Here is a 25,813-nt window from a genome sequence, read left to right as displayed (position 1 = left end):
AAATGAACAGGTGGCTCCTTATGAGAATAATATACGCGCGGGTTCAGCTACGGGCAATAGAGTTTCACCCGAGGCAGACAATTGTTCCGGGTGATTACACAGTGATTGGATGTGCAATGATCCACTGAAACAGCCGAAAATTAAGGCTGTTCTTGCGCATTCCTGTGTATTCCAACCTGGACTTCTCTCCCGCGAGGTCTCCCTGGGTGCTTTCGTTGGCTGCAGCTCCAGAAAGCAGGCTGAGGGCGTCTCTGAGGCCTCTGCTTGTGCCTGTAAAGCAAGAAAGACCTAAAGATAAAGAGAGAGAATAATCATTAAAATGTGAGAAAAAAATGCAGAAATAACACATTAGATGGGATACAAGCCTCAGGCCCTGTGTCGTCAGTCCACTATCATTCTCAACCTCTACACCATAAAGAGTAATAGATAGCTCTTCACAGTGGCAGAAGCTGGGTAGTGGTGTTTCACAGGGATCAGTGCTGGGACCACTGCTGTTCACAATTTATATTAAAGACTTAGACTTTGGAATCAAAAACACAATTTCTAAATCTACAGATGACACCAAATTGGGGGTGCGTAGTCAATACTGAGGAGGACTGCAACAAATTATAGGAGGACATTAATAAACTTGCAGAATGGAAAAATAATTGGAAAATGAAGTTCAACACAGATAAATGTGAGGTAGTTAATTTTCGTATGACAAATAGGGAAGTCACTTATTACTTGGAAGTTGCGAGTCTGGGTGGGGTAGAGGAACAAAGGGATCTCGGAATGCAAATACACAAATCACTAAAGATTGCAACACAGGTTAGCAAGGCGATAAAAAAAGCTAAACCAAGCACTTGGGTTTATTGCTAGAGGTATAGAATTGAAAAGTCGGGAGGCTATGCTAAACCTGTATCGAACCTTGGTTATATCACACTATATCCTTTTATAGTTCTGTTACAGTTCTGGTCGCCATATTATAAAAAGGATATAGAGGCACTGGAGAGGGTGTAGAAAAGATTTACAAGGATGCGAGGGTATACATATCAGGAAAGAGGAACAGGCTGGATCTCTTTTCTCTTGAAAAAAGAAGGCTGAGAGGTGACCTAATAGAGGTCTTTAAAATTATGAAAGGTTTTGATAGAGTGGATACAGAGAGAATGTTTCCACTTGTGGGAAAGAGCAAAACTAGAGGCCATTAATATAAGATAGATACCAAGAAATCCAATAGGGAATTCAGAAGAAACTTATTTACCACAGGGAATGGTTGAAGTGAATAGTATAGATGCATTTTAGGGGCAGTTAGATAAGCATATGAGGGAGAAGGGAATAGAGGGGTATGCTGATAGAGTTAGATGAGGAAAGACAGGAGGAGGCTCGAGTGGAGCATAAGCGCCGTCATGGACTGGTTGTGCCGAATGGCCGGTTTCTGTGTCCTTTGTAACCTTATGTAATAAGTATGGTAATATCATTACCCTGTGCCACATGGCTCTATTTTCACCTTCACACGACATCGAAAAAACTCCCGATGAAGGATCAAAGCAATGGTAAGAAATGCGATTTAAAATGAAAATCCATTACCTGATACATCTATATTTTGTAACGGACACTTTGAATTGGATTAGAGCCTTGCGTCTCACTGCCAGGTATCCATATTTGATCAGGAGGCCCAGGGGCTCAGGGTGTTTATAAACGAGTGACGTACAATCCAGGAATAGGTTGCTCTGCTGACCAGTCAATCGCAGACAGGCATGTTGAAAGGAATTGGCCATAAAAGAGTGGACAAAACTACCATTGAACATCGGGGCATTAACACTCGATGACATGGAGCGGTGAAAGACTGACAGTTTCCGGGCCCAGTTTAGAGTCTGAGTGGGGAGGTGCTGAGCAGAGTGTGTGTAGTCCGAGGGAGGGGAAAAGGGAAAAATCAGAGGGGAGGTTCACTCCTGGACAGTCTGTAGTGCCTCTAGGTGGTTGGTGGTTGGCTGTTGGGAACGTCATTGTGGCCTGTGAGAAGGCCTACTAGCAGGAGGCCTTTGGGGAGGCTTACTTAATCCGCTTGTCTACAAGCATCAGGCCAGGTAGATGAAGAAAAGGGGAATAAAAACAGAGAAACTTGCCCCACAATGATAAAGCTTTAAAAAAAAAAGAAATATGGAATAAAGATTTGAGCATTTTCGAGTTGGGCTGATGTGGGGCCTACCGGTTCCTTGTTTTATTATGCACTTGTGCGTTTCCCTTGGTTCACACCACCTTGCTCAAACTCTTCATTCTGCTTTGAAGGTTACTGTTGTTACCGGCTTCTCACTACAGTCCGAGTGTAGACAGCAGCTTCCCCAGTTAATAAAACCCAGTCCGATGTTAGCACGTCATGCCACAATCTTGGCACCGTGACACGGTTTAGAATATCCTCCCTGCAACGCTGGTAACCGGTGAAGTCAGGAGTTAACTTTCAACACATCAGCACTGGAAGGGAAGGTCTGGGCTTTACTGTCCATGTTGCGGGAGTATAAATCTTTAACGTGTTAAAATAAAAATGGGTTGGCAGCAGCAGACATGAAAGGGAACTGGGCCTGGCAGTGGATGAAAGTGAATTTGAAATGGCATGAACTAAAGAGATCTGGCCTTCCACTCCTCAACATGTCACTCTGTCAGTATGTAACAAGGATTCCTTTTTCAAATGCAGAGCCAAGGCCCACGGATAAATAACAGAAGAAAGATCCAAGTGACTGGGTGATTGCTGAGAGCAATTATGGCATAATGGAAGGCTAGCCATCGTGGGTAGAGCAAGTGATTAGTTATTACTCAGAACCATTTAGAAGCTGGCACTTTTGTAGCACGTGGAACTTTTTACTCAAAACTGCAGTATTAGGGCAGGTCTCTCCGGCAAGTATAGAAAATCCCAAGTAATTTATTGTATGTGAAGTTCTTAAGAGACATAGGAACAGGGGTGGGTCAATCAGCTCTTCGAGCCACTTTCCACCATTCAGTTAGATCACGGTTGAGCTGTACCTCAATTCCAATTACCGCCTTTGTTCCATGTCCCTTGATAAGCTTACCTAATAAAAATGTATCAATCTCAGTTAGGAGGTTTCAATTGATCCAATGTCCACAGCCTTTTGCAGGAAGGAGTTCCAGATTTCCACTACCCTTAGTCAGAAAAAAAAAGTGCTTTCTGATTTCATTCCTAAATGGCCTCACTCTAATTTTAAAACGATACTCCCTGTCTTAGATTCTTTCATCAGAGGAAATGGGCTAGATCCAGCGAAACTATTGAATCCCTTTCATTTTAAATAATGTCGATTAGCTCACCCCTCACGTTTCTAAACTCAAGGGAATACAAGCTGAGTTTATGCAACCTGTTCTCATAATTTAACTCTTTAAGCCCTGGTAGCATTCTGGTGAATCCGCGCTGCACCTCCGCCAAGGCTAACGTATCTTTCTTGAGATGCAGTGGCCAAAATTGAATGCAGTACTCCAAAGTTTTAGTGTCAGCTGTGGCACAATGGATAGCACACTCACCTCTGAGTTAGTAGGTTGTGCGTTCAAGTTCTACTCCAGTAACTTAAGCACAGAAATCTAGGTTGATGCACCAGTACAGTGCTGAGAGACTGCTGTACTGTTGGAGGTGCTGTCTTTTGGATGAGACATTAAACCGAGGCCCCGCCTGCCCTCTCAGGTGGATGTAAAATATCCCAGGGCGCTATTTCGAAGAAAAGCAGGGGAGACATCCGATGGTCATGAAAGGCGCTATATGAATGCAAGTCTTTCTTTTTTCTTTTTAAATGGGGTGTGACTAAGACTTTGTACAACTGAAGCATCATTTCCTCACTTTTGAGTGTGAATCCCTTGAGATAAGGCCAACATTTGTTTACTTTTCGCTTACTTTTTGTAGTAGGACGTAAAAAGGAGCTACATCAACAACAACTTGTATTTATATAGCACCTTTAAAGTAGTAAAATGTCCCAAGGTGCTTCCCAGCAGCATTATTAAGACAAAGAATTTGACACCGAGCCACATAAAGAGAAATTAGGACAGTTGTCCAAAAGCTTGGTCAAAAAGGTAGGTTTTAAGGAGCGTCTTAAAGGAGGAAAGAGAGGTAGAGAGGTTTAGGGAGGGAGTTCCAGAGCTTAGAGCCCAGGCAACGGAAGGCACGGCCACCAATGGTTGAGCGATTATAATCACGGATGCTCAAGAGGGCAAAATTAGAGGATTGCAGACATCTCGGGGGGGTGGGGGGGGCAGTGGTGGTTGTCGGGCTGGAGCAGGTTGCAGAGATAGGGAGGGGCGAGGCCATTGAGAGATTTGGAAACAAGGATGAGAATCTAGGCATTGCTTAACCGGAGGCTAATGTAGGTCAGCGAGCACAAGGGTGATGGGGCGGGGGGGGGGGGGGCGCGGGGGGTGCGGGAGGAAGGACTTGATGTGAGTTAGGACACAGGCAGCAGAGTTTTGGATGACCTCAAGATTACGTAGGGTAGAACGTGGGACGTCAGCCAGGAATGCGTTGGAATAGTCCAGTCTAGAGGTAACAAAGGCATGGATAAGGGCTTCAGCAGCGGATGAGCTGAGGCGAGGGCAAAGACGGGCGATGTTATGGAAGTGGAAATAGACGGTCTTAGTTATGCCACAGATATATGGTCGGGAGCTCATTTCAGGGTCAAATATAACATCAAGGTTGCAAACAGTGTGGTTCAGCATCAGACAGATGTTAGGGAGAGGGATGGAGTCAGTGGCTGGGGAATGGAGTTTGTGGCGGGGACCGAAAACAACGGCTTCAGTCTTCCCAGTATTGAATTGGAGAAAATCTCTGCTCATCCAGAACTGGATGTCAGACAAGCAGTCTGATAAGTTAGAGACCATGGAGGGGTCGAAAGAAGTGGTGTTGCGGTAGAGCTGGGTGTCATCAGCGTACATGTGACGACAACAACAACAACTTGCATTTATATAGCACTTTTAATGTCGTGAAAATGTCCCAAGGCGCTTAACAGGAGCATTATCAGACAAAATTTGACACCGAGCCACATAAAGTGATATTAGGACAGCTTGATCAAAGATGTAAGTTTTATATTAGGAGAGAGAGGCTTTGAGGTTTAGGGAGGGAATTCCAGAGCCTAGGGCCTCGGCAGCTGAAGCCACAGCCACCAATGGTGGAGCGATGAAAATTGGGGATGTGCAAGTGGCCAGAATTGGAGGAGAACAGAGATCGCAGAGGGTTGGAGGGTTAGAGGAGATTACAGAGATAGGGAGGGGCGAGGCCCCAGAGGGATTTGCACACAAGGATGAAAATTTTAAATTTGAGGTGTTACCGGACCGGGAGCCAATGTAAGTCAGTGATGGGTGAACGGGACTTGGTGTGAGTTAGGACACGGGCAGTCGAGTTCTTTCCTTCTTTCTAAAGTAGAGCGTTTCCTGTGAATGAAAGAGAAAAAGAAGAAATTAATTCCACCTTTTAACGAGAATAGTTTATTGGATTTTTATATTTAATTCAAGAAGTGAAGAACCAGTTATAATCTTTGACAATGCCCGAGGAGCAGAAATCTGGAGGATTGCGGCAGTATGTAAGCATCACCGTGAAAAATAAAACAGCTGTGAAATGGGTTACATGGAATTACATCAAGCCTACAGCACAGAAACTGGGCATTCAGCCCGACTGCTCTCTGCTGCCGTTTATGCTCCACACATGCCTCCTCCCACCTCTCTTCTTCTAACCCCATCAACATAATCTTCTGTTCCTTTCTCCCTCCTGAGTTTATCTACCTTCCCCTTGAATGTATCTATGCTATTTGCCTCAACTATGGTAGCGAGTTCCACATTCTAACCACTCTCTGGGTAAAGGAGTTTCTCCTGAAATCCCTATTGGATTTATTAGTGACTATTATATATTTATGGCCCCTAGTTTTGGTCTCCGCCACAAACATCTTCTCTATGTCTACCCTCTCAAACCGTTTCATAATCTTAAAGACCATGTTAGCCGGCATGGACACGATGGGCCGAAATGGCCTCCTTCCGTGCTGTAAACTTCTATGATTCCATGATTCTGTCAGGTCATCCCTCAATCTTCTCTTCTTCTTCTTCTTCTTCTTCTTGAGAGAGAGAGAGAGAGAGAGAGAGAGAGAGAGCGAGTGAAATAAAGCATTGGATTTGTGTTGGGATTCGTGGAAGAACAACTTGGAAATAAAATAATATCAGTCAAACAAATGTAGTCAGCAATTTACGAACTGAAGTATAAGCTACAAAATAAAGACAGAAAATGCTGGAAATACTCAGCAGGTCAGGCAGCATCAGTGGAGAAAGAAACAGAGATAATATTTCAAGATGACCCTTCGTCAGAACTGGAAACATTAAGAGATGTAACAGATTTTTAAGTGAGTAGAAATTGAGTAGACATGATGACAGCATAGGTGAGTTTCAGGAAGTGAAGATTCTCCTTGGAAAGTGTCAATCAAAGCAAGCTAGCTTGAACGCCATGCTGTAACCTACTTGTTGAATGTTACTCTTCTAAATACCTCATGATTACAACCTCTCGCTGGTATATTACTCAGCCATGTAAACCAGTAGATCTCAAGTTGACCTCCCAACCTGTGCTGAGTTCATTGATCATTCCAGGCAGCACCTGGTCATCTGCGATTAGTCATAGTGCCCCTGGGTTCACAGAAGGAAAAAGTCAGGCAGAATTATCCATGCCTTTGTTACCTCCACACTTGACTATCTAATGCTCTCCTGGCCGGACTTCCATTTTTCATTCTACATAAACTTGAGCTCATCCAAACCTCTGCTGCAAGTATCATGCTCACACCAAATCCTGTTCGCCCATCATCACCCTTGAGCTCGTTGACCTAAATTGTCTCCCAGTCCAGCAACAACTCAATTTTAAAGCTTTCATCCTTGTTTTTGAATCCCTCCTGCGTCCCTCCCTATCTCTGTAACCTTCTCTAAGATCTTTGTACTCCTCCAATTTAACCTCTTACACATCCCCGATTTTAGTCACTCCACTATTGGCAACCGTGTTTCAGCTGCCTTGGCCCTAAGCTTTGGAATTCCCTCCCTAAACCTGTCTGTCTCTTTACCTCTCCCCCCCCACCCCCCAAGCTTTTGGTTATCTGTCCTAATATCTCCTTATGTGACTCGGTGTCAAATTTTGTTTGTTAATGCTCCTGTGAAGCGCTGTGGGATTGTTTACTATATTAAAGGTGCTATATAAATGCAAGTTGTTGTTCTTGATTCCTGCTCCTAATTGTTATTCCTCTGCAAAGTGCACATGTAGACATCTAGTGAAGGCAGGATTGAGCTTGGCTGTGACGCTGTCCACAGTTGAATAGATATGGGTGAGGTTCACTGTCTAGACATGCACACTTGCTTACTTGGCCAAGGTATCAGAGGGGCTACTGCCATTCGTGGGACTGCGCTTCAGTAAGACTTAGTGCCTTACTGTGTCAGCTGTGGCTCAGTGGGTAGCACACGTGCCTTTGAGTCAGAAGGTTGTCCCACTGCAGGAACTTGAGCATATAAATCTAGGCTGACACTCCAGTGCAGTGATGAACAGTTGGAGGTGCCGTCTTTCGGATGAGATGTTAAACCGAGGCCCCGTCTGCTTCCCAAGTGAACGTGAAAGATCCCACAGCACTATTTCAAAGAAGAGCAGGGGAGTTATCCCCGGTATCCTGGCCAATTTTTATCCCTCAATCAGCGTAACATAAACAGATTATCTGGTCATTATCACATTGCTGTTTGTGGCTGCCACGTTTCGCACATTACAACAGTGCCTACACTCCAAAAATACTTAATTGGCTGTAATGCGCTTTGAGACATCAGGTGTGAGGCGTGAATTGGCTGAGATGGATTGGCGAATGATACTTAAGGGGTTGACAGTGGATGGGCAATGGCAGACATTTAGAGACCGTATGGATGAATTACAACAATTGTACATTCCTGTCTGGCATAGAAATAAAAAAGGGAAGGTGGCTCAACCGTGGCTATCAAGGGAAATCAGGGATAGTATTAAAGCCAAGGAAGTGGCATACAAATTGGCCAGAAATAGCAGCGAACCTGGGGACTGGGAGAAATTTAGAACTCAGCAGAGGAGGACAAAGGGTTTGATTAGGGCAGGGAAAATGGAGTATGAGAAGAAGCTTGCAGGGAACATTAAGACGGATTGCAAAAGTTTCTATAGATATGTAAAGAGAAAAAGGTTAGTAAAGACAAATGTAGGTCCCCTGCAGTCAGAATCAGGGGAAGTCATAACTGGGAACAAAGAAATGGCGGACCAATTGAACAAGTACTTTGGTTCGGTATTCACGAAGGAGGACACGAACAACCTTCCGGTTATAAAAGGGGTCGGGGGGTCTAGTAAGGAGGAGGAACTGATGGAAATCCTTATTAGCCGGGAAATTGTGTTGGGGAAATTGATGGGATTGAAGGCCGATAAATCCCCAGGGCCTGATGGACTGCATCCCAGAGTACTTAAGGAGGTGGCCTTGGAAATAGTGGATGCGTTGACAGTCATTTTCCAACATTCCATTGACTCTGGATCAGTTCCTATGGAGTGGAGGGTAGCCAATGTAACCCCACTTTTTAAAAAAGGAGGGAGAGAGAAAACAGGGAATTATAGACCGGTCAGCCTGACATCGGTAGTGGGTAAAATGATGGAATCAATTATTAAGGATGTCATAGCAGTGCATTTGGAAAGAGATGACATGATAGGTCCAAGTCAGCATGGATTTGTGAAAGGGAAATCATGCTTGACAAATCTTCTGGAATTTTTTGAGGATGTTTCCAGTAGAGTGGATAAGGGAGAACCAGTTGATGTGGTATATTTGGACTTTCAGAAGGCGTTCGACAAGGTCCCACACAAGAGATTGATGTGCAAAGTTAGAGCACATGGGATTGGGGGTAGTGTACTGACATGGATTGAGAACTGGTTGTCAGACAGGAAGCAAAGAGTAGGAGTAAATGGGTACTTTTCAGAATGGCAGGCAGTGACTAGTGGGGTACCGCAAGGTTCTGTGCTGGGGCCCCAGCTGTTTACACTGTACATTAATGATTTAGATGAGGGGATTAAATGTAGTATCTCCAAATTTGCGGATGACACTAAGTTGGGTGGCAGTGTGAGCTGCGAGGAGGATGCTGTGAGGCTGCAGAGCGACTTGGATAGGTTAGGTGAGTGGGCAAATGCATGGCAGATGAAGTATAATGTGGATAAATGTGAGGTTATCCACTTTGGTGGTAAAAACAGAGAGACAGACTATTATCTGAATGGTGACAGATTAGGAAAAGGGGAGGTGCAAAGAGACCTGGGTGTCATGGTACATCAGTCATTGAAGGTTGGCATGCAGGTGCAGCAGGCGGTTAAGAAAGCAAATGGCATGTTGGCCTTCATAGCAAGGGGATTTGAGTACAGGGGCAGGGAGGTGTTACTACAATTGTACAGGGCCTTGGTGAGGCCACACCTGGAGTATTGTGCACAGTTTTGGTCTCCTAACCTGAGGAAGGACATTCTTGCTATTGAGGGAGTGCAGCGAAGGTTCACCAGACTGATTCCCGGGATGGCGGGACTGACCTATCAAGAAAGACTGGATCAACTGGGCTTGTATTCACTGGAGTTCAGAAGAATGAGAGGGGACCTCATAGAAACATATAAAATTCTGACGGGGTTAGACAGGTTAGATGCAGGAAGAATGTTCCCAATGTTGGGGAAGTCCAGAACCAGGGGTCACAGTCTAAGGATAAGGGGTAAGCCATTTAGGACCGAGATGCGGAGGAACTTCTTCACCCAGAGAGTGGTGAACCTGTGGAATTCTCTACCACAGAAAGTTGTTGAGGCCAATTCACTAAATATATTCAAAAAGGAGTTAGATGAGGTCCTTACTGCTAGGGGGATCAAGGGGTATGGCGAGAAAGCAGGAATGGGGTACTGAAGTTGAATGTTCAGCCATGAACTCATTGAATGGCGGTGCAGGCTAGAAGGGCCGAATGGCCTACTCCTGCACCTATTTTCTATGTTTCTATGTTTCTATGAAAGGTGCTTTATAAATGTAAGTCTTTCTTTCTTTCTTCCTTACAGAGAAAAGGGGTGAAAAACTTCTCAGAGAAAAAAAGTGAAGAAGGATGGAAGATATGCACTCAAAAATCTTCAAAAGAGCCATAAAAGTTGGTAGAAAAATCAATGTGCCAACCAGTCATCAGTCATGGAGGCAGTTGGAGACGGCACATTGTAGAAGGGTGAAGATGAGTAAAGTTGTTGTGGAGTGAGTAACGGGACTAATTAAAGCAACTGGCGCTCATGGCGAAAACTTGCCTCATCCATTAAGTACAAAAATCTGGAAGGCATGAAAATGGGCAATTGATTGGATTGAATCAAGATTCACTGCCTTGCCAAAGAGAGAGAGGATCCAAGAGATTTGCGACAATTACTGCACAATCAGATTGATTAGTTATCCAAACAGAACACTGTCGAATGTGGCACTCGGAAGGACGATGGTGAAGAAACCGGAGCAAGAGCTGGCTGAGGAGCAAACGGAATCCCGCGAGGGAGCAGAGCAGTGTGGATAATTGTGCATCTGTCTGCAATTAGCGATTAACTCTTCACCAGTGCTCATCAATTGCTCGAGAGCATTTGATTCCATGAGCGGTGTAGAACACTCCACAGTGCTGCTTAAGATAGGCTTTCCTGCACATCTGGTAAGACTGCTGCATGTAGCCCAGGAATCTGCGATGAAATAGATATGTCGAAGAGCTTTGTGATTTATAAAGGAGTTGAACAGGACTTTGTATCCTTTCACTTCACCGGTTCAGTTTCTCAGTCATTTGTGTGAGCAAAAGGTCTTCTTTTGGGTGTCAGCCATGGCTCAGTGGGTAGCACCCTTGCCTCTGAGTCAGAAGATTGCGGGTTTAAGTCGCACTCTAGGGATTTGAACACATAAATCTAGGCTGGCACTCCAGTGCAGTACTGAGGGAGTGCTGCACTGCTGTCTTTCGGATGAGATGTTAAACTGAGGCCCCGTCTGCTTTCTGAGGTGGACGTAAAAGATCCCAAGGCACTATTTTGAAGAAGAGCAGGGGAGTTATCCCTGGTATCCTGGCCAATATTTATCCCTCAATCAACATAACAAAAACAGATTATCTGGTCATTATCACATTGCTGTTTGTGGGAGTTTGCTGTGTGCATTGGCTGCCCCGTTTCCTACATTACAACAGTGACTACACTCTAAAAGTACTTCATTGGTTGTAAAGCACTTTGAGAAGTCCAGTGGTCGTGAAAGGCGGTATATAAATGCAAGTCTTTCTTTCTTTTTTCTTCTGTTGACCAGTAGAAAATGTGCCAATATTTTAGCTAAAAGGTGAAGACACTGGTATTGCTGTAGGAGACCAGTTACCTTCTGTATGCTTGTTTGCTCACTGGTCAAAGACTTCAAGCTAAAAGTGAGAAGATAGGAAGGAAACTAAAAGTCAAGTGGGTGATTTGATTATTCCGACGCACTCCTGGCTGGCCTCCCACGTTCTACCCTACATAAACTTGAGGTCATCTAAACCTCAGCGTCCCAACTCTCACCAAGTCCCACACCCCCATCACCCCGGTGCTCGCTGACCTACATTGGCTCTTGGTTATGCAACGCCTCGATTTCAAAATTCTCAGCTTTGTTTTCAAATTCCTCTGTGGCCTTGCCCCTCCCTATCTCTGTAATCGCCTCCAGCCCCACAACCACCCGAGATATTTGAGTTTTTCTAATTCTGCCCTCTTGAGCATCCTTGATTATAATCGCACCACCATTGGTGTCTGTGCCTTCTGTTGCCTGGGCCCCAGGCTCTGAGACCCCCTCCCTAAACCTCTCCGCCTCTCTTTCCTCCTTTAAGAAGCTCTTTAAAACCTACCACTTTGACCAAGATTTTGGTCATCTGCCCTAATTTCTCCTTGTGAGACTTGGTGCCACATTTTTTGTCTCCTAATATTCCTGTGAAGCACCCTGGGACATTTTACTATGATAAAGGTGCTATATAAATACAATTTGTTGTTGTTGTTGACCAACTGGTAGTGGACAGACACGACGGTGGGCGGCGAAAATATTGACCAAATTATCAGACAAGACAGAGGGCAGCGAATGCCGTGCAGGGAGAAGAAAATTAGTTGGTGAAGCAAGACGTTAAATGGCCAAACTGACAACCTGGCTGGCACGAACGCTTCAACCTTAATTACTTAATTCCTTGTCCTCGGCTGCTAGGCTTCTCATCCACTTCAGAGCTCCCACTGTTTAACTGAATTCTAGACCTAGGCTGACCTAGGCTTATGCACAAGCTGTGAGCCATTTTTTTCCTTGACTTTAGCTATTTTTAATCCAATTCCTCTTTCCCACAACAGTCTGTTTTGACTGTTTAGGCCACTACATCACCACCACCAACGCCCCACCCCCCCCATCCCCCCGTCCCCCACCGGCAACACATTTCTAGAAGACCCCCATGTTCAGCTCTAAGTAGCTACCTTGAGGGTGCTCTGCCCTGGTTGATACAGCAGCGTCGCCAGCCCTGAAGTGTCAGCTGCAGCTCATTGGGAGCACTCTTGCCTTTATGTCAAACGGCTGTGGGTTCAAGTCCCACTCCAGAGACTTGAGCACATTAATCTAGGCTGACGCTCCAGTGCAGTGCTGAGGGAGTGCTGCACTGTTAGAGGTGTTGTCTTCTGGCTGAAACGTTAAACCGAGGCCCCATTTGCTCTCTCAGGTGGACCTAAATGATATCATGGTACTGTTTTGAAAAAGAGCAGGGGAGTTATCCCTGGTGTCCTGACCAATGTTTATTCCTCAATCAACATAATAAAAAAACAGATTATCTGGTCATTATCACCTTGCTGTTTGTGGGAGCTTGCTGTGCACAAATTTGCTGTCTCGTTTCCTACATTCCTACATTACAACAGTGACCACACTCCAAAAGCACTTCATTGGCTGCAAGCGCTTTGAGTCGACCGGTGGGGGTGAAAAGCGCTATATAAATGCAAGTCTTTCTGTTTAATCCAATTCCTCTTTCCCACCACATTCTGTTTTGGTCTGTTTCGGCCACTTCATCACCACCACCCCCAACTCCGCCCTCCTCTGGGCAACACGTTTCTCGAAAATCCCCCATGTTCAGCACTCAGCAGCTACTTTGAGGTTGCTCTGCCCTGGTTGATATAGAAGTGTCTTCATCCCTGGGGTGATCCTATACCATTTGCAAGGGTTTAGCACGGACACTTTTTCTGTAAGCCGGATGCGGCCCACAGAACAGTTTCGTCCGCTCCCCAGACTTCCCTCTCAGAGGCGGACTGGCTATTGGGAATTTTCCCAAAGGACGCTGGCATCCTTAACAGCTGACTCAGCCGAATTGTGGGTACTTTCTAAAGCCAGTCCTTCCTGTGGCTCGAAGGCATTTTCCCGGCTCCTCGCTTCCCGCCCGCCCACCCTGCTTGCCACACGGCGTGGTGCTCCATACATCCCCGCCCCTCCCTCGCTCTCTGATCTTCCAATCACAGCTTTAGATTTTCTCACTAACTCCAGCGAGTGAGCTTTGATTTTGGGTTGGGTTTGAGTGCTCAGCTTGCACCGTACCTCAGTTCTTTAAAAAAGTTCATTCTTGGGGTGGCAAGGCCGGCATTTATTGCCCATCCCTATTGTCTTTGAGAAGGTGGTGGTGAGCCGCCTTCTTGAACCGCTGCAGTCCCGTGTGGTGAAGGTACTCCCACAGTGATGTTAGGGAGGAAATTTCAGGATTTTGACCCAGCGCCGATGAAGGAACGGCCATATGTTTCCATGTCAGGATAGTGTGTGACTTGGAGGAGAACTTGGAGGTGGTGGGTGTTCCCATGCGCCTGCTGCCCTTATCCTTCTAGGCATCTGATTGGAGCATGAGATTTGAGCTTTCCTCCTGGGCGGGTATTATCGCACTCTGCAGTCCAGTCTTGCACTCCTCTGCTCTGCAGTTAATACCATTTTAAACTAGATCTGTCTGATGATATTTGACAGGATGGATAAATAGATTCCACCACTTGAAATCAGATAGTATGCTGCTCAACATACTGAAATTGAAGGATTCTCTCTACCCAGAGTCTGAGCAGTTTTAATTTTATTAACCAATGGTATTAAGGGATATGGGGCAAAGACCACAGATCAGCCATGATCTTATTGAATGGCGGAACAAGCTCGAGGGGCCATATGGCACACTCCTGTTTCCATGTTCCTAAGTCTGAGGCAAAAGAGATGAGGAGCACATGGTGGAGGATGGAAATGGAAAAGCAGTGTTGTCACGCCAGAGAGGAGTTCTGCTTCATCCCCGCATTTAAAAGGAGCAAAAAATGAAAGCTGTAAGAAGGAGCTGAGCAAAAGATCAAACGCTCGTCGAGTGAGACGGATTCAGATGAGGAGGCGGTGAGACCTCTGAGACCAATTCCAGAGACCACTCGTACTGAGAACTATAAAATGGAAATCAGAGAGTGGGGGGAATCGTCACGGCGTTGAAACCAGCTGTAGTGAAGTTGAAAGGCGCATAACGCACCAAGATATCACGGTGGAATCAGATGACGATTCGTGGGACCTGGTGACGTTATTGTCATAAGGCCAATGGATCCACCTGGATCCGCCTTGCTCTTGTGCCAAAATCCATAAGTCTAGTGTCCCTGTTGATTTATTTTATACGCTGAATGTAGAGATGTGAGAAGGGAGGAAATTGGGCTCAGGTCAAAATAATGTTCCCTGAATGAACAATTCATGAGGCTGTTCTGCAACTCGTCAGCATGAGGTGAAATGAACATGAAATGAAGAAAGGGCGGAAGGTCAGCCAAAGAAATCTTGATAAAAGCCAAAAGGAATTTACTTTATTTGAACAGTAAAGGTTACAGAGTAAACTATGCAGCTTGCCATGGGAAGGAAGTGGTCCTCTTTCCCGTCCCACTGTGGAGGAACCAGAGATACTCCCTACAAGGGATGTGTTATGTGACTGTGGTTTAAGCTAATAATCACTAAGGCAGCCAGCTGTGGCTGTATAATAGATTAGGAGTACAGGAAATCAAACAAGACAAGTGCATTCCTGACCAGAATGGTAGATGGTTCAGTGCCAGGCCCATTCTGATTTTGTACCCTTTACATTAAAGAAAGAAAGACTCGCATTTATATAGCCCCTTTCATGACCACCGAACCTCAAAGCGCTTTATAGCCAATGCCATACCTTTTGAAGTGTCGTCACTGTTGTAATGTGGGAAACGCGGCAGCCAAATAGCACACAGCAAGCTCCCACAAACAGCAATGTGATGATGACCAGATAATCTGTTTTTGTTATGGTGATTGAGAGATAAATATTGGCCAGGACACCAGGGATAACTCCCCTGCTCTTCTTCGAAATAGTGCCATAGGATCTTTTACATCCACCTGAGAGAGTAGACAGGGCCTCAGTTTAACATCTCATCTGAAAGACGGCACCTCCGACAGTGCAGCACTCCCTCAGCACTGCACTGGAATGTCAGCCTAGATTTTTGTGCTCCAGTCCTTGAAGTGAAACTTAAACTTCTGACTCAGAGGCGAGAGTGCTACCCACTGAGCCATGGCAGCCACTTAATTAGGGCTCAACCTTCTCATATTCGAAGCAATTTACAGGTAGATCGAAGCAGGCAGAGATAGACAGATTTTTGAGCGATAAGAGAATAAAGAGCGGGCAGGTAAGTGGAGCTGAGTCCATGATCTTATTAAATGGTGAAGCAGGCTCGAGGGGCCAAATGGCCTACTCCTGCTCCTAGTACTTATGTTCTTATGTTCTTATGACTGCTTCCAGTGGCTGAGGGATCAAGAACAAAGGGCAATAGATGCAAGATTCAGTGTAAGAGATTTAGAACTGGGAGCCAGAGAAACTTTTTTTTTACACAGAGCCGTGAATCTGTAGAATTTACTTCCAGGGTTAGTGGTTGAGGCACAAAGTTCTGTAGTAACAAGTGGTCCTTGTGATGCCAACTCACTGGCCTCACCACCTTTTCTATACCAGGCCACCTATGGGGTGGACAGATCTTCTGCATCGCCAGTCTCCAGCAGGAATTCCCCTCTGCACATCTTCAGGGCAGAGATTTGCTGTTTCTGGGTGCCACCTCATTTTTTTCTGCCACCGCATGCCCACCCCGCCCCCCCAATCTAGGGTTGCCAAACTTCCAGGATTGCCCTGGTATCTCCAGGAACTGAGGACTAATCTACAAGACATTGCTGGTGATGGGAAAGAAAAGACCTTTGACATACAGTCAAGAATCATCCAATCGGATAATGAAGAATCTGTTTGTTTCCCAATTGGTGTGGAAAGGGGTTGCGCCGTGAAGATTGACGTGTTTAGCGACCAATGATAGGAGAGAAGGGATGGGAGGGAGAAAGCCTCGTGATGCCTCCAGGAATACAGCCAGTTACAGTTGCCAACCCTACCTCCACCCCAGTTATCTCACACCCAGTTCACCCTGAAATTGTGCCCTAGGCTCCAAGGAAATTCAGGGCCCAGGAATCTAACCTTGAGGGCAAGAGGTAAAGTAGTGCAATGTTTGGTGTTGCCGGCTTTTGGTGCTTCACCAACTGGTTCACTGAATTGGTCACTGCAACGCCATAGCATTTCTTTTTAGTATATTCTTCATGAGGGGATAGGGAGAGGAATTTGGTGACATTTGACTGGTCAGTGCTTCTGTTAATGAAAGAAAGAAAACTTGGATTTATATAGCGTCTTTCACGACCACCAATTTGCGCACAAGCAAGCTCCCACAAACAGCAATGTGATAATGACCAGATAATCTGTTTTTTTTTGTTATTTTGATTGAGGGATAAATATTGGCTAGAATACTGGGGATAACTCCCCTGCTCTTCTTCGAAATAGTGCCATGGGATCTTTTATGTCGACCTGAGAGGGCATCTCATCTCAAAAGACGGCACCTCCGACAGTGCAGCACTCCCACAGCACGGCCCTGGAGTGTCAGCCTTGATTTTTTTTTGTGCTCATTTGACCACAAATGATGGAAAATAGCATGCAAACCAATCAACTATCTTTGTCTGCCATAAACATTAGTTGTTAGGGCATTGAAACAGTGTTAGGTGAATATTGGCATGCAAACATTTAACAGATTGGAATGTAATTCGTTTATCAACTATTTTAACAGGCTTCTGCCCATTTATTTGGAATGGATTAACACCTCTAGGAAGTGCAGACAAAGGAACAGTGTGCAAACATATTCAGCATTCAAATGCTAATATTTCATACAATGTAATTTCGAGGCTTTCAGATTCATGTATATACCACATGTTGGAGCAGCTTCCGAATTTGACTAATAAAAAACAAGATTAGGTTACGAATCCTTTGACTGTACAGAATTATTCAATGACATATAAAATGGGCCAGATTTTCAAATTCAGCCTTGAGTTGACATTAAACTCAACCCCCAGATTGTATAAAGGGGCTATTCCAAAAATAATTGAAATGGAACCAGTGTTCGTCGCGACACATCACTTCAGATCTAAAGCCTGCTAATGATCAGCTCAGTCACTGTTACTGTTGCTGCACAGGAAATATTTCCATGTCAACAAATGCAGCTTTGTAATCATTAGTCCAAAAAAATGTATCACTCTCCTGTTTCACGGCAATAAACACAAGAGGTTAAACAGTTGATAGTGTCAGCTGTGGTTCAGTGGGTAGCACGCTTGCCTTTGAGTCAGAAAGTTGTGGGTTCAAGTCCCATTTCAGGGACTTGGGTACAAACATCAAGGCTGACAATCCAGTGCAGTGCTGAGGGAGTGCTGCACTGTCAGAAGTACTGTCTTTTGGATGAGACATTAAACCGAGGCCTTGACTGCCCTTTCAGGTGGACACAAAAGATCCTAAGGTACTTTTTTGAAGAATGGGGGAGTTTTCCCCAGTGTCCTGGCCAATATTTATCCCTCAATCAACATCACTAAAACAGATTATCTGGTCATTATCACATTGCTGTTTATGGGAGCATGCTGTATGCAAATTGGCCACGTTACAACAGTGACTACAATTCAAAAAGTACTTCATTGGCTGTAAAATGCTTTGAGTCATCCAGTGGTCGTGAAAAGCGCTTATATAAATGCAAGTCTTTCTTTTTATCTGCTTGGCGGAGAAAATACTTCACTGCTGGGTTCAGGGATTGGGATTGGATGGATGGCGTTAGCCGTGGCTTAGTGGGTAGCATTCTTGCCTCTGAATCACAAGGTTGTAGTTTAAGGTCCACTTTAGAGACTTAAGCATAAAATCTAGGCTGACACTTCAGTGTAGTATTGAAGGAGCATAATTACCCTTTCACCAACATCTAAAGCTGATTATCCCCTCATTACTATCACATTTGTGTTTGTGAGATCTTGCTGTGCACAACTTGGCAGCCATGTTTCCTACATTACAGCAGTGATTACACTTCAAAAGTCTTTCATTGGCTGAAAAGCATTTTGGGAAGTCCTGAGATTGTGAAAGGCGCTATATAAATGCACTTCATTTTTATTTCTTTCTCTCTCTCGTTCTTTCTTTCCTATATTTGTAAAAAGGAAAAGAGCAAAAAAATAACGGGATGTCGGTTATTTGTTTTTTGAAATGCACTGAGTTGATAGTCATCTTCAGTTCCCCGTTGCTGAAGTATTATTGCCGCCACCACGAGGTGCGCAGACAGGAGAGCAGAGATGTGCAATGGGCCTGTTTACTAGGCAAGAGCAATCTGACTTGTTCATGTGAATGCCCAAAACACCTGGCCGTGATTGTTCTTGGATGCTGACGATATTGGTCCCCCTTCCCCCATAACATCAGTACACCATCAGGACACGGTTATTGCTGCCAACTCCCTCTGTGTTGCTGGAAAACTGTAAGATGCTAGTACTATGTGTCAGCTGTGGCTCAGTGGGTAATGCACTTACTTTGGTGTCAAAAGGTTGTGGGTTCAAGTCTCACTCTAGGGACTTGAGCCCATAAATTCTAGGCTGATGCTCCAGTGCAGTGCTGAGGGAATGCTGCACTGTTGGAGATGTCATCTTTTGGACGGGACATTAAACTGAGGCCCCATCTGGTCTCACGGGTCGCCATAAAAGATCCCACAGCACTATTTTGAAGAAGAGCAAGGGAGTTTATCCCCATGTCCTGGTCAAATTGCCATTTGTGGGAGCTTGCTGTGCGCAAATTGGCTGCTGCGTTTCCCACATTACAACAGTGACTACACTCCAAAAGTACTTCATTGACTGTAAAGCGCTTTGAGATGTCCGGTGGTCATGAAAGGCGCTATATAAATCCAAGTCTTTCTTTTTATCCTATCACTACAGGCTGGTAATACCATGTATAAAGGATATTTCTTTGTGTAATTTCCTTTTCTTTACATAATTTATTATTTGATGCCCTCAACTCTTTGAGGGGAGAAAGAAACTTTTGTGTGCATCCATGGGGAGTCATGAGCAATCTGCTCTTGGATCTGGGTTTCACGCCTTCTCAACCTGATGAGATGGAGGTCTGACAGCTGTACAGGTCCCCAGTTGAAATGAAGAATGGGGAACCTCAGCCCAGTTCCTAGTGGACAGGAAAGAATAGCAGAAAACTAATAATTCACCACAGATCTCTGCTAATTTACCATGTTGGAATTTGCACTGATGCTTTACGAGACTGGGGACGTGCTTTTCCGAGGTTGGATTTAGCCCCATTAGGAACATAGGAACAGGCGTAGGCCATACGGCCCCTCGAGCCTGTTCCACCATTCAATGAGATTATAGTTGGTCTGCGACCTAACTCCGTAGCCTCGCCTTTGCCCCATATCCCGAATACCTTTGGATAACAAAAAGCTATCAATCCCCGATTTAAAATTAACAATTGATCTATCTTCAATTACCTTTTCTGGAAGAGAGTTCCAAACTTCTACTACCCTTTGTGTGTAGAAGTGTTTCCTAATTTCACTCCTGAAAGGTCTGGCATTAATTTTTAGACTATGCCCCCGAATCCTAGACTCACCAACCAGCGGGAATAGTTTCTCTCTATCTACCCTATCTGTTCCCCTTAATATCTTGAAAACCTTGAATAAATCACCCCTTAACCTTCTAAATTCCAGGGAATACAATCCAAGTTTGTGTAATTTCTCCTCGTAATTTAACCCTTGGAGTCCCGGTCAACAAGTTCCCTGCTATAGTGGAACTAAACTACAGAACTAGTGGGAAGCTGTTTAACCTACGCCGCCTCCAGGCCAGGTCCAAGATCACCCCAACCTCTGTCGTTGAGCTACAGTATGCGGATGACATCTGCGTTTGTGCACATTCTGAGGCTCCAGGATATAGTCGATGTATTCACCGAGGCATATGAAAGCATGGGCCTTACGCTTAATATCCATAAGATAAAGATCCTCCACCAGCCTGTCACCGCCGCACAGCACTGCCCCCCCAGTCATCAAGATTCACGACGTGGCCCTCGACAACATGGACCATTTCCCATATCTCGGGAGCCTCTTGTCAACAAAAGCAGATATTGATGCGGAGATTCAACATCGCCTCCAGTGCGCCAGTGCAGCCTTCGGCCACCTGAGGAAAAGTGTGTTCGAAACCAGGCCCTCAAATTTACCACCAAGCTCATGGTCTACAGGGCTGTAGTAATACCCGCCCTCCTGTATGAATCAGAGGCATGGACCATGTACAGAAGACACCTCAAGTCACTGGAGATATATCACCAACGATGTCTCCGCATGATCCTGCAAATCTCCTGGGAGGACAGGTGCACCAACATTAGTGTCCTCGACCAGGCTAACAGCCCCAGCATTGAAGCACTGACCACACTCGATCTCCTTCGCTGGGCAGGCCACATAGTTCGCATGCCAGACACGAGACTCCCAAAGCAAATGCTTTATGCGGAGCTCCTTCACGGCAAATGAGCCAAAGATGGGCAGCGGAAATGTTACAAGGACACCCTTAAAGCCTCCCTGGTAAACTGCGACATCACCACTGACACCTGGGAGTCCCTGGCCGAAGACCGCCCTAGGTGGAGAAAGTGCATCCGGGAGGGAGTTGAGCTCTTCGAATCTCAACACCGTAAGCATAAAGAGGTCAAGAGCAGGCAGCGAAAGGAGCGTGCGGCAAAACAGTCCCACCCAACCCTTCCCTCGGCGAATGTCTGTCCCACCTATGACAGAGTCTGTGGCTCTCGTATTGGACTGTTCAGCTACCAAAGGAGGGACTGCCTATGATGATGATTTGGGGCAGATTAACCAGCGCTTTAATCTGCATCTAACACATTCCATTTCTGTTGTGGGACTGCTTGATAGGTAAGTATAAAGGGAGTTCTTCTCTGCTGCTCCTGATTTGGGAGTGCAGGTGCAGAGTCAACATGGTTTTATGAAAGGGAAATCGTGTTTGACAAATTTATTACAGTTCTTTGAGGATGTAACGAGCAGGGTGGATCAAGGGGAACCAGTAGATGTATTGTATTTAGATTTCCAAAAGGCATTCGATAAGATGCCACATAAAAGGTTACTGCACAAGATAAGAGCTCATAATATTGGGGGTATTATATTAGCATAGATAGAGGATTGGCTAACTAATAGAAAACAGAGAGTCGGGATAAATGGTTCATTTTCCGGTTGGCAAACAGTAACCGCAGGGATCGATGCTGGGGCCTCAACTATTTACAATCTACATTAATGACTTGGATGAAGGGACCAAGTGTAATGTAACCAAATTTGCTGACAATACAAAGATAGGTGGGAAAACAAGTTGTGTGGAGGACACAAAGAATCTGTAAAGGGATATAGATAGGTTAAGTGAGTGGGCAAAAATTTGGCAGATGGAGTATAATGTGGAAAAATGTGAGGTTATCCACTTTGTAGGAACAATAGAAAAGCAGAATATTGGCCCTGAAATCCCGGTCGGAGGCTTCCTGCAGGCGTTCGCCTGAAAGCAAGAAATACGATCCGCACCTACCTTCTGCTCCTGCGCCTCCTGCAATTCCGTTTTTCTCTGGGGAAGGTTCCCGCGCTTCGCAGTGTGCTCCCTTCTTCCAGGTAAGTAAGTCTAAGATGGAGTCACATGGGCCTGGACAACCAATCAGGGTAAAGTATTCTCATTTATAGTAATGGGAACTCAGTATCTCCGAGTTCCTATTACTATCAATGAGAATAACCCCCTAAAACAACCAAACACAACATAACAAAAAAAACACCTCACATATTTAAAATTAATTGAAATTAAAGTTAATTAAATGTTTTAGAAAAAAAATATTTTTTGGATTTTTTTGTGTTTTATTTAGGGTTTAAAGTAAACTTACCTTAATGGTTTTTTACTCTAAAAATATGTATTTAAATTTAATTTTTATGTGTTTTAAAACTCTTATGCTGTTAAAAGTAGGCTATGGGCAAGAGATGGGCAAATAGCCCAATCTCACCCTCGTGAATATCCTTGCTGTGCAGATGCGTTCGATGTGTCAAGCTAAAACTTAACAGATTGTAAAAGCCGGTTTTCGGTGCATGCGCATTGTGTGCCAAAAAACGGCTTTTGCGAGACCTTCCCAAGTCCGTACGCACTCCATACGGACCTGGCAAAGCCGGGATTTCACAACCATTATTTAAATGGAGAGAGATTACAGAATGCTGCAGTACACAGGGATCTGGGTGTCTTCGTACACTAAACAAAAAAGTTAGCATGCAGGTGCAGCAAGTAATCAGGAAGCCAAATGGAATGTTGGCCTTTAATGCAATGGGGATAGAGTATAAAAGTAGGGAAGTCCTGCTCCCACTGTACAGGGTATTGGTGAGACCACACCTAGAGTACTGCGTACTTTAGGTCTACATATTTAAGGAGGGATATACTTGCATTGGAGGTAGTTCAGAGAAGGTTCACGAGGTTGATTTCTGAGATTAAAAGGTTGTCTTATGAAGAAAGGTTAAGCAGGTTGGGCCTATATTCATTGGAGTTTAGAAGAATGAGAGGTGATCTTATTGAAACATATAAGCTGTTGAGGGGGCTTGACAAGGTAGATGCAGAGAGGATGTTTCCCCCTATGGGGGAATCTAGAACTGGGGGCATAGTTTGAGAATAAAGGGTTGCCCATTTAAGACAGAGATGAGGAGGAATTTCTTCTCTCAGAGGATCGTGAATCTTTGGAATTCTCTACCCCTGAGAGCTGTGGAGGCTGAGTCATTGAATATATTCAAGGCGGAGATAGACAGATTTTTGAACTACAGGGGGTACAAGGGTTATGAGAAACAGGCGGGAAAGTGGAGGTGAGGCCGTGATCAGATCAGACATGATCTTATTGAATGGCGGAGCAGGCTCGAAGGGCCAAATGGCCTACTCCTACTCCTATTTCTTATGTTCTTATGTTAATGTTCTTATGTCCCTTTATACTCAGCACAGGTAACACATCCTACCACTCCAAGGCACAAAACACAAGTGTGCCAATATACTGTGTGTTTTGCCCACTTACAACAATGGGCTGTTTGAAAGAGGCTCTCGCAAATTGATATATTGCAAGGGATTGTTGGAGAGATTTATGGTTGCAATAAGCAGTGAGATAATGCGGTGCGTAAGCTATCCAACTGCCCAAGGAGAAAAAGTAGGCTGTGAAAGGATGAGGTCAGCACAAAAGAATTCACAAACATTTGAACGAAACCTGGGAATATAATGCCATTCTGTACCTTGAGCTCTCACCTCAAGAAGGAAGGTGCAGCTAATGTCAAGGTGGAAAAACACTTCTAGGTCCTTTACTGATTCATTTCAAGGTTAATAAAGCGTTACTACGTTCTTACATCAGACAATTAGTGACACTTTAACCTACTCAATGAATCCACATAATGAGAACCAATTTTGCTTGACTGATCCCTAGAATTGATTATGTTTTGGCAAGCATTGCTGCAGGCTCGGTCTTATGTTACATTAATGGGGTTGGATTTTTTTGACGTGTGTCCCTCATAATATAATGAGCTTGGATGTAAGGCGGCTTTCGTTATCTCACAAATTGATTGGTTACCATGGTTACCAGTCTAAAAAGATAGCCAACCATTGCATTTACTGCGGAAAGCATAAAAGTATTATTTTGGACATCACTCTGTCTACTGTCAAACTTTCCCTTCAACCGTTCCCCCAGGTTTTCTTTTGCAATCAAAGTGAACGAAGATGAGATCTGAGGTACTTCTGAATAGTTTTCAATTATCGGGATCCAAGTCTGTCTTCACAAAGGTAACATAGATGGCTCATGGAAAAAGGAGGCTGAATATTCTATTTGGTAGATTAGATCCCCATTTCATCTCAATACCCTATCAGAGAAAGTGATCTTTTCTGACATTTCTATTTGGTTTACCATAAGGGATTCCTAATTTCAATATCAGAAGCACAAAGCTATGAAAAGAAAGACTTGTATTTTAAAATGCTTCATGGCATCTCTCTAAAACATTTCAAAGCATTTTACACACACTGTATTATTTTGAAGTGCAGTGGCTGTTATTTTGTAGATAAATGTGGCAGCCATTTTGCACACAAGATTCACAGAACCATAGAGGTTTACAGCAGAGAAGGCCATTAGGCCCATTGTATCTGCACCGGTTCCTACATTACAACAGCGACTGCTCTTCATTGACTGCAAAGTGTTTGGGAGGTCATGAAAGATGCTGTATATATGCAAGTCTTTTTTCATTCTGGTTCTATGTTGGAGCAACCCAAAACAAATCCCACTTCCGTGCTCTCTCCCCATAACCTTGTAAAGTCCTGTGCATTAATATTTCTCTGTAACAATTAGGAATGAGCAATAAATGCTAGCCTTGCCAGCGATACCCACATCCCAGGAACAAATTTTAAAAACCTCTTGTGAGGTAGTTTATCAAGTGCCTTCTGAAAATCCACTTGCACTACATCTACTGAATTCCCTTTATCTATCCAATTAGTAATTTCCTGCCCACTCTCCTTTATTAATTTGTGCACTTCTAAATGCTTACTCATTTAATCTCAAATTATGGATGCTGGATTTTATGACTGCAATGAGCTGAACAGCTAGTTAATCTGTAAATGCCCTGAGTGTATGACTCAGAAACAAAGCAAACTTTTTTCAAGGGTGTTTCTTTTTTAGTTAAATTGTGAAAATCCCAAAGCCATGCAGCTATCACAATACACAATGATGTACAAAGCTCCGGAATTCATCTGATGTAGTTTACCTACATGTCCTCAGTTTCTCTTCACTGGTAATCAGGACCACACTGGTTTTATTTTGAGTTCGACCCACCTTTAAACAAACAAAGTCTATCTTCGTTCTCCAAAGCTTTATGGGAGGAAGGTTAGGAGATGCAAGACGTCAAGAATGACAGTGCTCCACACCGATGCAAATTCATGCGGCAAATTCACTCGGGCTGGTTTTATGCGGGTATGTTTAACCTTACATGCCATGGCAGAAAACTGATGGGGATGGGATCAGGAGCCCATTTTATACCCCGCCCGATTTTACTTTTCATCGTAAAACCCATTGTGAGAAAAGACCAGCCGACCGATCCTGTCAGTTGATGATTCTGCCATTCCCATTTACTCCCTATCTAGACTCATCTTTTGTTTCTTTACTTGTCCCATTACCATCTCCTTGCATCATCATCCCTTTTGCCATTTAATCTCTTCTGCCTTCCACCTGTCACAGACTGTCCCTTTTGTTCTTTCCTCCCCTCCCCTCTGTCCCTGCCCCAACACTTGCTTAAAAACCTGTTATATCTCTAACTTTTCCCCGTTCTGACGAAGGGTCATCGACCTGAAACGTTAACTCTGTTTCTCTCTCCATAGACGCTACCTGACACATTGAGCGTTTCCAGCATTTTCTGTTTTTATTTCCGATCCTGTCCAGTTTCCTGCTGAGTGGT

Source organism: Pristiophorus japonicus, chromosome 12 (assembly GCF_044704955.1).
Source record: "Pristiophorus japonicus isolate sPriJap1 chromosome 12, sPriJap1.hap1, whole genome shotgun sequence".
In the NCBI taxonomy this organism is placed as follows: Eukaryota; Metazoa; Chordata; class Chondrichthyes; family Pristiophoridae; genus Pristiophorus; species Pristiophorus japonicus.
The sequence above is the reverse complement of the archived record's forward strand: the minus strand, read 5'-3'. Positions refer to the sequence as shown.